The sequence below is a fragment of the Hyperolius riggenbachi genome, chromosome 3 (assembly GCF_040937935.1).
Source record: "Hyperolius riggenbachi isolate aHypRig1 chromosome 3, aHypRig1.pri, whole genome shotgun sequence".
NCBI classification, from domain to species: domain Eukaryota; kingdom Metazoa; phylum Chordata; class Amphibia; order Anura; family Hyperoliidae; genus Hyperolius; species Hyperolius riggenbachi.
The window spans coordinates 17,521,302-17,537,985 of NC_090648.1; positions in this window are offsets into that span (position 1 = coordinate 17,521,302).

Here is a 16,684-nt window from a genome sequence, read left to right on the forward strand (position 1 = left end):
GTACTTGGAGACCTGAGTACTTCCAAGGAAACCTGAAGACAGAGCTGGTGGGAGATGTGAACGGGGGCCTGGTGGTGAAACAAGAGGATTCAGAGAGGAACAGGAAGGCTCCAAGTGATCCGGAACCTTCTCTCCTCATTTTAGTTTTTATTGGTTACAGTTGTCCTTTAATGGTAGTGAATGGAGGAGGGAATGGGAGGGTGATAGGAGGGAACATCACAGCAAGACCGCCTCTTCCTGTCTGAAAGTTTACCTTTAGCTAAAAGTCCCATTTTTGAAGCAGTGATTATGGGGAATGAGGAGAGGAAGGGACAATGCACAGGGGGATGTGGATCCAGCGTGAACTTGCCTCAGTGCTTACCTCAGGTAGCCGTGCCTCCGGTCAGGTGTCCTTTAAACTAATAATATACCTGTCCGGAGATCATTAGAGACCTAGATGTACATTGGCCGGAATATGCAGAAACCTCCATGTCACTTGGAGGGTGTGTGCCGGATAGAGCCTGGCTTCCATGTAGAGAGGGTCTCCGTTATCTTATTGTATGCTTTATTTGTTACCTCTCATTAGTTTTCATATTTAGAGTCCTGGTAAGGCTGATAATGGCTACGATGATACTGGAATGTAATCTGCACTTCATGTATGTGTAACATTGGGGAGGGGGAACTAATTCCTGGCTGCGCTGACTGAAGGTCGTTTCCCAGGCAGCCACCTGATGCCCCGCCTCCCCCCAGCCATCACTTCCTGTAACCTCACTGATATGCTATATTGTCACCACAGCCTGCAGAAATATGCTTGTAAGTTGTTATATATAAATGTTATGTTGTTTCTCGTTATTCTATGTTGGGACTGTTAACATTTTCAATAAAAGAGTATTGAAGGAAACAACCTCTCAATATATTTTTGTTTTCAAGTGGGAGGAATATGGAGGCTGCCATATTAAGCAGGGCTGTGGAGTCGGTACAAAAATCCACCGACTCCGACTCCTCAGTTTAGGATTCCACCAACTCCGACTCCTCGACTCCGACTCCTCTAATTTGCATATGACAATCTTGTTGATTGAAAGTATGTAATGTGAAATTCTTCTCTTAACTGCCAACGCTTAGGAATTTTAAAAGACAACTAAAATGATAAGGATATGTAGACTGCCATATTTATTCCCTTTAGTCATAGAGTAAAACTAGTCCTTGGTAAGAGTACTTGTAAAAGGTACAGACCGGAACAAAGAACATCTATCAGGCCCTAGGCAATGTAACTGTGGGTACATGTAAGAGTAATGTGCAGGTACTCTGCAGGGGAATAAGGAGATTCTTCCTCTATTGCACATTCTTCATGCACAATCTGAACATCTATCAGGCCCTAGGCAATGTAACTGTGGGTACATGTAAGAGTGATGTGCAGGTACTCTGCAGGGGAATGAGGAGATTCTTCCTCTATTACACATTCTTCATGCACAATCTGAACATCTATCAGGCCCTAGGCAATGTAACTGTGGGTACATGTAAGAGTGATGTGCAGGTACTCTGCAGGGGAATGAGGTGATTCTTCCTCTATTACACATTCTTCATGCACAATCTGAACATGGATCAGACCCTAGGCAATGTGACTGTGGGTACATGTAGGAATGATGTGCAGGTACTCTGCAGGAGAATGAGGCGATTCTTCCTCTATTACACATTCTTCATGCACAATCTGAACATGGATCAGGCCCTGGGCAATGTGACTGTGGGTACATGTAAGAGTGATGTGCAGGTACTCTGCAGGGGAATGAGGCGATTTTTCCTCTATTACACATTCTTCATGCACAATCTGAACATGGATCAGACCCTAGGCAATGTAACTGTGGGTACATGTAAGAATGATGTGCAGGTACTCTGCAGGGGAATGAGGCGATTTTTCCTCTATTACACATTCTTCATGCACAATCTGAACATGGATCAGACCCTAGGCAATGTAACTGTGGGTACATGTAAGAATGATGTGCAGGTACTCTGCAGGGGAATGAGGCAATTCTTCCTCTATTACACATTCTTCATGCACAATCTGAACCAGGTTTATGGGTGATGGACAACACCTCTCTGTTCAATGTGCACAACATTCTCAGTGGATCCCTTGCAGCTCTGTGGGGAGTGCATATGTAGAGTATAGTACTACTGTGGAACAAAGTAAACCTGAGACTGATGAAATTCAAGTTTTATACATACCTGGGGCTTCCTCCAGCCCCCTTCAGGCTAATCAGTCCCTTGCTGTCCTCCTCCACCACCTGGATCTTCTGCTATAAGTACAGGTACTTGAGCCAGTCTGGTGTAGTGTGCATGCGCACACTCCGCCGCCAGGAGCGTACTACACCTGCGCAGCACTATTGCGCAGGTGCAGAATGCTCCTAGCTGTAGGAGCAGCACGTGGCCGGACTGCACTGACTGGCTGAATTACCAAGACTCATAGCAGAAGATCCAGGTGGTGGAGGAGGACAGCGAGGGACTGATTGGCCTGAAGGGGGCTGGAGGAAGCCCCAGGTATGTATAAAACTTTAATTTTCATCCGTCTCAGGTACCATTTAATTCATAGTCACCAAACCAAATTTTAACAACATATCAAATTATCTGATTTCATGAGCAAAGAGAGTGCATACATTTGCATAAATCAGCATCAGTGCAGAATTATATCCATCTCATTGACCATCTCTATTAGTGACATAGCTACACATCAGGCTTTATACTTACAGCATAGATGTTATTTAGTATATTTGAGATTCCTGTGTACACATCATATATACAGTCACAATCAGATGTGTAGATCTGACCTTAAAAATACGGGGACTGCTTTATTGAAGCAGCACAAGTAACTAATTTTGATTGGTTTATTTCATTTTTGTGGACTAAGCACAGCTATTACTGTATATATACTGTATATATACATTATTTTTAATGACTATTATCTGAGAAATAGAACATTTTATCATATTTTCTATTTTAATTACAGTTTAAATTCATTAGGAGTCGGAGTCGGTGCATTTTTTCCCGATTCCGACTCCAGACACCCAAAATTGATCCGATTCCGACTCCACAGCCCTGATATTAAGTTCTTTATTTTCTGGCTGTAATGCTGATCTTCTTATATCTGGGTAGATATGATCATTGGGATGCTAAAAATCCCAGCTTGTATGTAAATTGTCTGATCTGGGCCAATCCCAACCAGAAGGGAGCACATCTGATTGGCCCTGTTCTGAGCTGTGAATTATTTGCATGGTTTGCATACAAGCTAGAATTATTGGCCTGTCATTGGCTGTCTGTATGTGTGGGCGGTCTCTGAGTCACATGACTGGAACAAGCATGCAGCCAGTGGGGTCAGCTCACCGGATCTGCATACTGGTTTTCAAATATGGGGTTCAGCCATGGTTCCAAGAAGAAATAAATTCCAGCTGATGTGGGTGACTCTTTTATAGCGCTAGACACCCAGCACAGTGTCCTATGCGGTGACTGGACAGTGTACTGGTTAAAGGATACCCGAACTGACATGTGACATGATGAGATAGACATGTGTATGTACAGTGCCTCGCACACAAATAACTAGGCTGTGTTCCTTTTTTTCTTTCTCTGCCTGAAAGAGTTAAATATCAGGTATGTAAGTGGCTGACATTCCAACTATAAAACACTTTCCTAGCAGAAAATGACTTCTGAGAGCAAGAAAGAGATAAAAAGGGGAGTTTCTTATCAGTGAGGGTCACACAGTAGTCACTTCCTGTCTGAGTCAGGACTGAGTCAGCCACTTACATACCTGATATTTAACTCTGCCAGGCAGAGAAAAAAAAAGGAACACAGCCTAGTTATTTGTGTGCTAGGCACTGTACATAGCCATGTTCATGTCACATGTCACTTCGGGTATCCTTTAAAGGAATCATCAGGCATTATAAGCTAGATCAGATCTACTTACCCGGGGCTTTCACCAGCCGATATGTCTCAGCTGCAGGTCCACTCCCAGCCGCCGGCCCGGGGTCCCCGCCGGTGCAGAGGCCGACCTCGCAAGGTCACCCTCTACTGTGCCTACGTGGGCTGAAGTGTTCGGTGCAGGCGAACAACAGTAGATCTGATCTAGCCTATAATGGCTGATGATTCCTTTAAAGGGAACCTAAACTGAGAGGGATATGGATGTTTCCTTTTAAACAATACCAGTTGCCTGGCAGTCCTGCTGATCTCTTTGGCTGCAGTAGTGGCTGAATCACACACCTGAAACAAGCATGCAGTTAATTCAGTCTGACTTCAGTCAGAGCACCTGATCTGCATGCTTCTTAAGGGGCTGTAGCTAAAAATTAACTAGACACACAGGATCAGCAGGAAAGTCAGGCAACTGGTATTATTTTAAATAAAAGGAAAAATCCATATTCTTCTCAGTTTAGGTTCCTTTTAAAGAGAACCCGAGGTGGGTTCTAAGAATGCTAACAGCACACAGAGGCTGGGTCTGCATATACTGCCCAGCCTCTGCTGCTATCCCCATCCCCCCTAAGCCCCCCCTGCGTTTTCCTATGCCCCCATAAATCACCCAGCCGTGCTGTCGACACACAGCGTGTCGCAGCCAGCTGTTTACTTCTGTAAGTGTCAGTCTCGCCGCTCCCCCGCCTCCTCCATAGCTCCAGTCCCCGCCCGCGTTCCTTCCCTCCAATCAGTATATGCAGACCCAGCCTCTGTGTGCTGTTAGCATTCTTAGAACCCACCTTGGGTTCTCTTTAAGGGCTCTGCTTCTGACATAGGAGATTTGGCTTTGAATTTCAGCTCTCCCTGGTCATAAAGCTTGCATCTATTCAGTAGGAGGGCAGGATTCTTTGTAGAATATATTGAGAGCAAGTGCAAAAGACAAACAATTTTTAATCCTTTATTTTATAATAAAATGTACAGAAATGTATACATGACATAAAATTACCTAACAATGAACAGATTGACATAGAAAATTAACCCTCCTGGCGATATGAAAAATTCCGCCAGGAGGCAGCGCGGCAGTTTTTTTTTTTTTTTTTTTTAAATCATGTAGCGAGCCCAGGGCTCGCTACATGATAGCCGCTGCTCAGCGGCATCCCCCCGCCCGCTTCAATCGCCTTCGGCGATCTCCGATCAAGAAATCCCGTTCAAAGAACGGGATTTCCTGGAGGGCTTCCCCTGTCACCATGGCGACGGGGCGGGATGACATCAGCGACGTCGTGACGTCATTGGGAGTCGCGATCCACCCCTCGGCGCTGCCTGGCACTGATTGGCCAGGCAGCGCACGGGGTCTGGGGGGGGGACCCGCGCGCCGCAACGTATAGCGGCGATCGGGCGCGGGGCGGCGGCGATCAGTGTGCTGGCGCAGCTAGCAAAGTGCTAGCTGCGTCCAGCAAAAAAAAAATTAAGAAAATCGGCCCAGTAGGGCCGGAGAAAACCTCCTGCGCGGCTTACCCCGAACTACGTTCGGGGTTACCGCCAGGAAGGTTAAAGAGAATATGAAATGGAGATAACTGGATAAAGTCTGAGCAGTCTTGAATTACTGTGTCTTTTTGGAAAGATAGTTACATAGTTATTTGGGTTAAAAAAAGACATATGTCCATTGAGCTCAACCAGATGATAGAAAATTCTTTGTTAAAAAGACTCTGAAGCGAGTCTAAATCCACTTTTTTAACTTTTATTAATGTTAGCCCTGCTAAACCGCCGCATCTCCACGGCAAAACGAGGGGTTTATACCCCCCCAAGTCCCCTCTGCTCAGTCCGGGGAGCGCTTCCTGCTTGAGGCAGAGCTTATGGCTGTAGCTCTGCCTCTTTGCGCGTCAATCCCCGCTGATCGGCGCCTCTCCCCGCCCCTCAATCATCCTTCACTGAGAGGAGTGGGGGAGAGGCGGAGATCTGCGGGCAGATTGACGTGCTTGGAGGCAGAGCTACAGCTGAAAGCTCTGCCTCCATGGGCAGCAAAATCCACGACTAAGAAAGTCGTAGATTTTGCACGGGGGATTTGGGGGGTATAAACCCCTCGTTTTGCCTCGGAAATGCATCGGTTTAGCAGGGCTTATAGTGCTTAAAGGACTTACGAGGCCAAAAATCAAAAATGTGATCATTACCTGTTTAATATTTGAATCCATAGGGGAGTTCCTCCGCGCCCTCCGCTCTATTCCGCCGCAAAAGTATTCTTTTTATTGCCCCCAGGCTGCGACCCAACCCCACAGCACGGGTCGTCTCCTATGCCACACTCAAGATGGCCGCCGCAAAGATCCGCGGCTGCGCAGTACGCATGGCGGAGAGTGCGGCTGCGCAGCTCTCCGCCCTCGCCCAGCTGTCACACTAGGAGGATGCTGACAGCGAGTACGCGGCTGGGCGAGGGCGGAGAGCTGCGCAGCCGCACTCTCCGCCATGCGTACTGCGCAGCCGCGGATCTTTGCGGCGGCCATCTTGAGTGTGGCATAGGAGACGACCCGTGCTGTGGGGTTGGGTCGCAGCCTGGGGGCAATAAAAAGAATACTTTTGCGGCGGAATAGAGCGGAGGGCGCGGAGGAACTCCCCTATGGATTCAAATATTAAACAGGTAATGATCACATTTTTGATTTTTGGCCTCGTAAGTCCTTTAAGCACTATAAGCAGAGGTGGGACAAGGTCCTCCAGCACCCAAGGCTGAGACACCAAAGTGCGCCCCTCCATCCCTCCCACCCCAGCTGTCACACACTCATTGCTATTACACTAAGAGGTGCCACAGGGCCCACAACCTCCCCAACACCTTAATATCTAGTTATCTGGCTTGCAGTCACTGCTATGTATCCCCTTTTCTTATTTCTTTCTGCTTCAAACACAATTAGGAATGACAGCTGAATGAATTGTGCGCCCCCTCCTACACTGCGCCCCGAGGCTGGAGCCTCTCCAGCCTATGCCTCGGCCCGGCCCTGACTATAAGCCCTGCTAAACCGATGCATTTCCGAGGCAAAACGAGGGGTTTATACCCCCCAAATCCCCCGTGCAAAATCTACGACTTTCTTAGTCGTAGATTTTGCTGCCCATGGAGGCAGAGCTTTCAGCTGTAGCTCTGCCTCCAAGCACGTCAATCTGCCCGCAGATCTCCGCCTCTCCCCCGCCCCACTCAGTAAAAGATGATTGAGGGGCGGGGAGAGGCGCTGATCAGCGGGGATTGACGTGCAAAGAGGCAGAGCTACAGCCATAAGCTCTGCCTCAAGCAGGAAGCGCTCCCCGGACTGAGCAGAGGGGACTTGGGGGGTATAAACCCCTCGTTCTGCCGTGGAGATGCGGCGGTTTAGCAGGGCTAACATTAATAAAAGTTAAAAAAGTGGATTTAGACTCGCTTCAGAGTCTCTTTAAAGAGACCCTGAGCTGTAAATAAAAATGAAATTTGGACTTATCTGGGATTTCCTCTAGCCAGCATGCCCCCCTCCCCCCATCCTGGTCTCCTCCGTGGTCCTGGTCTCAGCTTCGGTAAGATGGTGACTTCGGCTGAAGTCGCCTGTGCTCCCCCCTTCACCGCCGTACTTCATCATGCCGGCCAGCATAAGAGTCCTGTGCATGTGCGATTCAGTTTTAGAAGACCGCGCATGCACAGTACTCCTATGCCGGCTGGCGTGATGAAGTGCGGCGGGAGCGATTTCAGACGGATTACCGGAATCAGGACCACGGAAGAGACCAGGACGAAACCGGGGCACCTCGCGGGCTAAGGGGGGTTGGAGGAAGCCCCAGGTAAGTCCACATTTCATTTTCAGTCATAGATAAGGGTCCCTTTAATAGTCCAAAGATAAAAGCCCAGGTCCAATTGGACCAGCAAGTAGATTCAAAATGGGATGCATCGGCCAAGTGAATTTGTGTTCCTCTCTCTGCTGGGGTGAAGATTGTAACGAGACGGGCTGCCATATTTATTCCTTTTAAAGGACCACTATCGCAAAAATAGTAGGCAGTAACAATCTGACAGAACGGACAGGTTTTGGGTCGGTCCATCTCCTCATGGGGGATTCTTAGAGTTTTCTTTGTTTTCAACAGCATTTCCAGAACAGCAGTTGCAAAGTCTAACTGACAAAAAAGTGCGCACGTGAGTAGGGAGGCTGGCTGGTATCTTACTATTTTGGCAGTTAACCCCCCTGGCGGTAATCCCGACCTGAGCACGGCTCTGCTTTGTGAGCTGAGAGCTGTCGGGCTGGTAAAAACAGCTCCCGGGCATGATCAGCACTGTACAGCGAGACCCAGGCTTCTCTCCCCCGCAGCATACCTCTTCCCAGGCCGCCGGGATCCCCTCTGTCCCCGCTATTCTTCCGGGGACCCGGCGGCCAATCAGTGCGGCGTGACATCGGTGGGGGGGCGGGACTAAACTTAAAGCGGACTTGAACTTTGTAGTTTCTGTAAAAGGAGGATCTACTAAATATTGATTTCATTTATTTTTTGTGGTGCCCAAATGTATGCATCCGCCTAAATTTATTTAAACAAGTAGTTGGACGCCCGGCGCTGCCCGGGTATGTATTTGGCTAGTGTTGGCTCTGCCCACTTTTCCTAACCCTAACACACAATTACTTAATGCCCAAGTATGTGAGCTTTGCGGTTTTTGGCATCAATAATTTGCAATGAAATAAAATTAATCTGATTGGATGTGGCTCCACCCCTTTTCTGAATTTGAACCCCAGTCACCCAATGGCCAACTGTACCAGGTACAGGTGATTAACAGTGCAAGAATGGCAGCAGGCAATTAAATATTCCCCTTAAAAATCAATAGGTGGATTTTGATTGGCTTTTATAGGCTCCACCCACTTTTCTGAATATTAATCCCAGTCACCCAGTGACCAGCTGTGCAAAGTTTGAGAACCCTACCATTAACAGTGTAAGAATGGCTGCAGTTTACATTTGTGCAATGAAATTTGTATTTTTCTCCACCCACTTATTTCCTAACATTGTTCAGGTATGTATTTGGCTGGTGTTGGATCCACCTACTTTTTCTAATCCTAACACACAATTACTCAATAACTACGTTTGTGAGCTTTGCGGCCTTTGGCATCAATAATTTGCATTGAGATTAAACAAATCTGATTGGCTGTTTGTGGCTCCACCCCTTTGTCTGAATTTGAACCCCAGTCACCCAATGACTAACTGTACCAGGTTTAAGGCTTGTGCCATTAACAGTGCAAGAATGGTAGTAATTACATATTTCCCTTGAAAATCAATACGTGAATTTTGATTGGCTTTTGTAGGCTCCACCCACTTCTCTGAATATTAATCCCAGTCACCCAGTGACCAATTGTGCAAAGTTTGAGAACCCTACCATTAAAAGTGTAAGAATTGCTGCAGTTTACATTTTCTCAGTGAAATTTGCATTTGTCTCCGCCTACTGATGACCTGGCATTGCCCGATTATGTATTTTGCAGGTGCTGGCTGCGCCCACTTTTCCTAACCCTAACACACAATTAATCAATTACTCAATGACCAAGTTTGTGAGCTTTGCGATCTTTGGCATCAATAACCTGCATTAAAATGAATCATATTGGCTGTTTGTGGCTCCACCCCCTTTTATAAATTTAAACCCCAGTCACCCAATGATCAACTGTACCAGGTTTGAGGCTTGTGTCATTAACCACTTGAGGACCTAGGGCTTTCTACCCCTTAAGGACCGGCCACTTTTTTTCCATTCAGACCACTGCAGCTTTCACGGTTTATTGCTCGCTCATACAACCTACCACCTAAATGAATTTTGGCTCCTTTTCTTGTCACTAATAAAGCTTTCTTTTGGTGCTATTTGATTGCTCCTGCGATTTTTACTTTTTATTATATTCATCAAAAAAGACATGAATTTTGGCAAAAAAATGATTTTTTTAACTTTCTGTGCTGACATTTTTCAAATAAAGTAAAATTTCTGTATACATGCAGCGCGAAAAATGTGGACAAACATGTTTTTGATAAAAAAAACCCATTCAGTGTATATTTATTGGTTTGGGTAAAAGTTATAGCGTTTACAAACTATGGTGCAAAAAGTGAATTTTCCCATTTTCAAGCATCTCTGACTTTTCTGACCCCCTGTCATGTTTCATGAGGGGCTAGAATTCCAGGATAGTATAAATACCCCCCAAATGACCCCATTTTGGAAAGAAGACATCCCAAAGTATTCACTGAGAGGCATAGTGAGTTCATAGAAGATATTATTTTTTGTCACAAGTAAGCGGAAAATGACACTTTGTGAGAAAAAAAAAAAAAAAAAAAAAGTTTCCATTTCTCCTAACTTGCGACAAAAAAAAATGAAATCTGCCACGGACTCACCATGCCCCTCTCTGAATACCTTGAAGGGTCTACTTTCCAAAATGGGGTCATTTGTGGGGTGTGTTTACTGTCCTGACATTTTGGGGGGTGCTAAATTGTAAGCACCCCTGTAAAGCCTAAAGGTGCTCATTGGACTTTGGACCCCTTAGCGCAGTTAGGCTGCAAAAAAGTGCCACACATGTGGTATTGCCGTACTCAGGAGAAGTAGTATAATGTGTTTTGGGGTGTATTTTTACACATACCCATGCTGGGTGGGAGAAATATCTCTGTAAATGACAATTTGTTAATTTTTTTTACACACAATTGTCCATTTACAGAGAGATTTCTCCCACTCAGCATGGGTATGTGTAAAAATACACCCCAAAACACATTATACTACTTCTCCTGAGTATGGCGATACCACATGTGTGGCACTTTTTTGCACCCTAACCGCGCTAAGGGGCCCAAAGTCCAATGAGTACTTTTAGGATTTCACAGGTCATTTTGCGACATTTGCTTTCAAGACGACTCCTCACGGTTTAGGGCCCCTAAAATGCCAGGGCAGTATAGGAACCCCACAAATGACCCCATTTTAGAAAGAAGACACCCCAAGGTATTCCGTTAGGAGTATGGTGAGTTCATAGAAGATTTTATTTTTTTGTCACAAGTTAGCGGAAATTGATTTGTATTGTTTTTTTTCACAAAGTGTCATTTTCCGCTAACTTGTGACAAAAAATAAAATCTTCTATGAACTCACCATAGTCCTAACAGAATACCTTGGGGTGTCTTCTTTCTAAAATGGGGTCATTTGTGGGGTTCCTATACTGCCCTGGCATTTTAGGGGCCCTAAACCGTGAGGAGTAGTCTTGAAAGCAAATGTCGCAAAATGACCTGTGAAATCCTAAAGGTACTCATTGGACTTTGGGCCCCTTAGCGCACTTAGGGTGTAAAAAAGTGCCACACATGTGGTACCGCCGTACTCAGGAGAAGTAGTATAATGTGTTTTGGGGTGTATTTTTACACATACCCATGCTGGGTGGAAGAAATATCTCTGTAAATGACAATCTTTTGATTTTTTTTACACACAATTGTCCATTTACAGAGAGATTTCTCCCACCCAGCATGAGTATGTGTAAAAATACACCCCAAAACACATTATACTACTTCTCCTGAGTACGGCGATACCACATGTGTGACACTTTTTTGCAGCCTAGGTGCGCTAAGGGGCCCAACGTCCTATTCACAGGTCATTTTGAGGCATTTGTTTTCTAGACTACTCCTCGCGGTTTAGGGCCCCTAAAATGCCAGGGCAGTATAGGAACCCCACAAGTGACCCCATTTTAGAAAGAAGACACCCCAAGGTATTCTGTTAGGTGTATGACGAGTTCATAGAAGATTTTATTTTTTGTCAAAAGTTAGCGGAAAGTGACACTTTGTGGAAAAAAACCAATAAAAATCAATTTCCGCTAACTTTTGACAAAAAATAAAATCTTCTATGAACTCGTCATACACCTAACAGAATACCTTGGGGTGTCTTTTTTTTCTAAAATGGGGACACTTGCGGGGTTCCTATACCGCCCTGGCATTTTACGGGCCCAAAACCGTGAGTAGTCTGGAAACCAAATGTCTCAAAATGACTGTTCAGGGGTATAAGCATCTGCAAATTTTGATGACAGGTGGTCTATGAGGGGGCGAATTTTGTGGAACCGGTCATAAGCAGGGTGGCCTTTTAGATGACAGGTTGTATTGGGCCTGATCTGATGGATAGGAGTGCTAGGGGGGTGACAGGAGGTGATTGATGGGTGTCTCAGGGGGTGGTTAGAGGGGAAAATAGATGCAATCAATGCACTGGGGAGGTGATCGGAAGGGGGTCTGAGGGGGATCTGAGGGTTTGGCCGAGTGATCAGGAGCCTACACGGGGCAAATTAGGGCCTGATCTGATGGGTAGGTGTGCTAGGGGGTGACAGGAGGTGATTGATGGGTGTCTCAAGGTGTGATTAGAGGGGGGAATAGATGCAAGCAATGCACTGGCGAGGTGATCAGGGCTGGGGTCTGAGGGCAATCTGAGGGTGTGGGCGGGTGATTGAGTGCCCTAGGGGCAGATAGGGGTCTAATCTGATAGGTAGCAGTGACAGGGGGTGATTGATGGGTAATTAGTGGGTGTTTAGGGTAGAGAACAGATGTAAACACTGCACTTGGGAGGTGATCGGACGTCGGATCTGCGGGCGATCTATTGGTGTGGGTGGGTGATCAGATTGCCCGCAAGGGGCAGGTTAGGGGCTGATTGATGGGTGGCAGTGACAGCGGGTGATTGATGGGTGGCAGTGACAGGGGGTGATTGATGGGTGGCAGTGACAGAGGGTGATTGATAGGTGATTGACAGGTAATCAGTGGGTTATTACAGGGGAGAACAGATGTAAATATTGCACTGGCGAATTGATAAGGGGGGTCTGAGGGCAATCTGAGCGTGTAGGCGGGTGATTGGGTGCCCGCAAGGGGCAGATTAGGGTCTGATCTGATGGGTAACAGTGACAGGTGGTAATAGGGGGTGATTGATGGGTGATTGATGGGTAATTAGTGGGTGTTTAGAGAAGAGAATAGATGTAAACGCTGCGCTTGGGTGGTGATCTGATGTCGGATCTGCGGGCGATCTATTGGTGTGGGTGGGTAATCAGATTGCCCGCAAGGGGCAGGTTAGGGGCTGATCTGATAGGTAACAGTGATAGGGGGTGATTGATGGGTGATTGATGGGTAATTAGTGGGTGTTTAGAGAAGATAACAGATGTAAACAATACATTTGGGAGGTAATCTGACGGCGGGTTTGCGGGCGATCTAATGGTGTGGGTGGGTGATCAGATTGCCCGCAAGGGGCAGGTTAGGGGCTGATTGATGGGTGGCAGTGACAGGGGGTGACAGGGGGTGATTGATGGGTGATAGGTGATTGGCAGGTGATTGACAGGTGATCAGTGGGTTATTACAGGGAAGAACAGATGTAATGAATGCACTGGTGAATTGATAAGGGGGGGTCTGAGGGCAATCTGAGCGTGTGGGCGGGTGATTGGGTGCCCGCAAGGGGCAGATTAGGGTCTGATCTGATAGGTAAAAGTGACAGGTGGTGATAGGGGGTGATTGATGGGTAATTAGTGGGTGTTTAGAGGAGAGAATAGATGTAAACAATGGATTTGGGAGGTGATCTGATGTCGGATCTGCGGGCGATCTATTGGTGTGGGGGGGTGATCAGATTGCCCGCAAGGGGCAGGTTAGGGGCTGATTGATGGGTGGCAGTGACAGGGGGTGATTGATGGGTGATTGACAGGTGATCAGGGGGGATAGATGCATACAGTACATGGGGGGGGGGGTTCTGGGGGGGGTCTGGGGAGAATCTGAGGGGTGGGGGGTGATGAGCAGGGGGCAGGGGGGGGGGGTATAAAAAAAAAATAGCGTTGACAGATAGTGACAGGGAGTGATTGATGGGTGATTAGGGGGGTGATTGGGTGCAAACAGGGGGGGGTCTGATGGGTGCTGTGGGCGATCTGGGGCGGGGGGGAGAAAATCAGTGTGCTTGGTGCAGACTAGGGTGGCTGCAGCCTGCCCTGGTGGTCCCTCGGACACTGGGACCACCAGGGCAGGAGGCAGCCTGTATAATACACTTTGTAAACATTACAAAGTGTATTATACACTTTGTATGCGGCGATCGTCGGGTTAACATCCCGCCGGCGCTTCCGTATGGCCGGCGGGATGTTGCGGCGAGTGAGCGGCGACAGGCGGAGGCGGAGGATCGCGTCACGGATGACGCGATCGCTCCGCCCATGCCCAAACAAGGACCGCCGCATTTTGTCAATACGGCGGTCCTTGTGGCGTCTACTTCCCGGCCGCCATTTGTCTATACGGCGGTCAGGAAGTAGTTAACAGTGCAAGAATGGCAGCAATGTAATATTCCCCTGAAAAATCAATAGGTAATTTTTTTATTGCCTTTTGTAGGCTCCACCCTCTTTTCTGAATATTAACCCCAGTCACCCAGTAACCAACTGTGCAAAGTTTGAGAACCCTACCATTAACAGTGTAAGAATGGCTGCAGTTTACATTTTCCCAGTAAAATTTGTATTTGTCTCCGCCCACTTATGACCCGGCATTGCCCGCTTATGTATTTGGCTGGTGTTGGTTGTGCCCACTTTTCTAACCCTCACACACAATGAATCAATTACTCAATTACCAAGTTTGTGAGCTTTGCAGTGTTTGGCATCAATAATTTGCACTGGAATGAAACACATCTAATTGGCTGTTTGTGGCTCCACCCCCTTTCTGAAATTGAACCCCAGTCACCCAATGATCAACTGTACCAGGTTTGAGGCTTGTGCCATTAACAGTGCAAGAATGGCAGCAATGTAAATATTCCCCTTGAAAATCAATAGGTTAATTTTGATTGGCTTTTATAGACTCCACCCACCTTTCTGAATATTAATCCCAGTCACCCAGCGACCAATTGTGCAAAGTTTGAGAACCCTGCCATTAACAGTATAAGAATGGCTGCAGTTTACATTTCCCAGTGAAATGTGTATTTGTCTCCGCCCCCTTTTTGGTGATGGGAATAAAAAGTATCCTATACTTTATTCCAGGTAATGTACTATGTGTGTGCCAAATTTCATTTAAATCCGTTCAGCCATTTTTGCGTGATCGAGTAACAAACATCCAAACATCCGAACTTTCCCATTTATTATATTAGTAGGATTATTGCACACTTTCTGTAAATCCAATAAACTTAATTTCACTTCTCAAACATCACTGTGTTTGTCTCCTATATGATATATTTAACTGACATTTTTTATCGTAACAACTAACTATTTATAGAGGAAAATCATGACGATTAACAAGGTTGCCCAAACTTTTGCATCCCACTGTGTATATACAGATATATATATATATATATATATATATATATATATATATATATATATATATATAAATATATATACAGAGTATATGTGTATATATATATATATATATATATATATATATATGTATGTTCTATTCTGCTGCCTGCACCGACCTCTGCCTGGATTTTGACTACTCTCTGCCTGCTGCTTGCACTGACGTCTGCCTAGATTTTGACTACTCTCTGCCTGCCGCCTGCACCGACCTCTGCCTGGATTTTGACTACTCTCTGCCTGCCGCCTACACCGACCTCTGCCTGGATTTTGACTACTCTCTGCCTGCCGCCTGCACTGATCTCTGCCTGGATTTTGACTACTCTCTGCCTGCCACCTGTACCGACCTCTGCCTGGATTTTGACTACTCTCTGTCTGCCGCCTGCACCAACCTCTGCCTGGATTTTGACTACTCTCTGTCTGCCGCCTGCACCGACCTCTGCCTGGATTTTGACTACTCTCTGCCTGCCGCCTGCACTGACTTCTGTCTGGATTTTGACTACTCTCTGCCTGCCGCCTGCACCGACCTCTGCCTGAATTTTGACTACTTTCTGCCTGCCGCCTGCACCGACATCTGCCTGGATTTCGACTACTCTCTGCCTACCGCCTGCTCCAACCTCTGCCTGGACTTTGACTACTCTCTGCCTGCCGCCTGCACCGACCTCTGCCTGGACTTTGACTACTCTCTGCCTACCGCCTGCTCCAACCTCTGCCTGGACTTTGACTACTCTCTGCCTGCCACCTGCACCGACCTCTGCCTGGACTTTGACTACTCTCTGCCTGCCTTATTTGTACAGTATTACTATTTTTTAAGTTTATTCATAAATGTAATCAATTCAACAGATTTGTGTTCTAGTCTATTTATATGCAGAATGTCTACAAGGCTTTTATTCTGACATATTTTGGTGAGTTATGGCTTAAGAATTGGAGGCCTAAAATTCTAGAAAAACTCATACTCATGACTCATAATTCCAGACAAAAATGCACCGCCAGGGAGGTTAAACTGCTTTTCAGGAAATGCTGTTGAAAACCAAGAAAACTCTGAGAAACCCCCATGAGGATATGGACTGGCCCAAAACCAGTCAGTTTTGTCAGATTTTAAATGCCTACTTTTTTGCGATAGTGGTTCTTTAAGCAATACCAGTTGCCTGGCTGTCCTGGTTTTCCTCTACCTCTAATATTTTTAGCCATAGCCCCTGAACAAGCATGCTGCAGATCAGGTGTTTCTGACATTATCAGATCTGACAAGACTAGCTGCATGCTTGTTTCTGGGGTGATTCAGACATTACTGCAGTCAAATAGATCAACAGGGCTGCCAGGCAACTGGTGCCACAGGCCCCCTAATGGCTGGACCACTCAATGTCTTCCAATTGGTTTCAACCCACAGATTATCCAATCTAGTGGATGCAATTGATGCACTGACAGTGCTGGAATTGGGCAAACAGGCAGGAGGGGCTGTGCGCGACACAAACACTGTAATACACAATGTTTCAGGTACAGGGCTTTCGCCACCCTCATTTGCCGGCTGAGAGAAACCT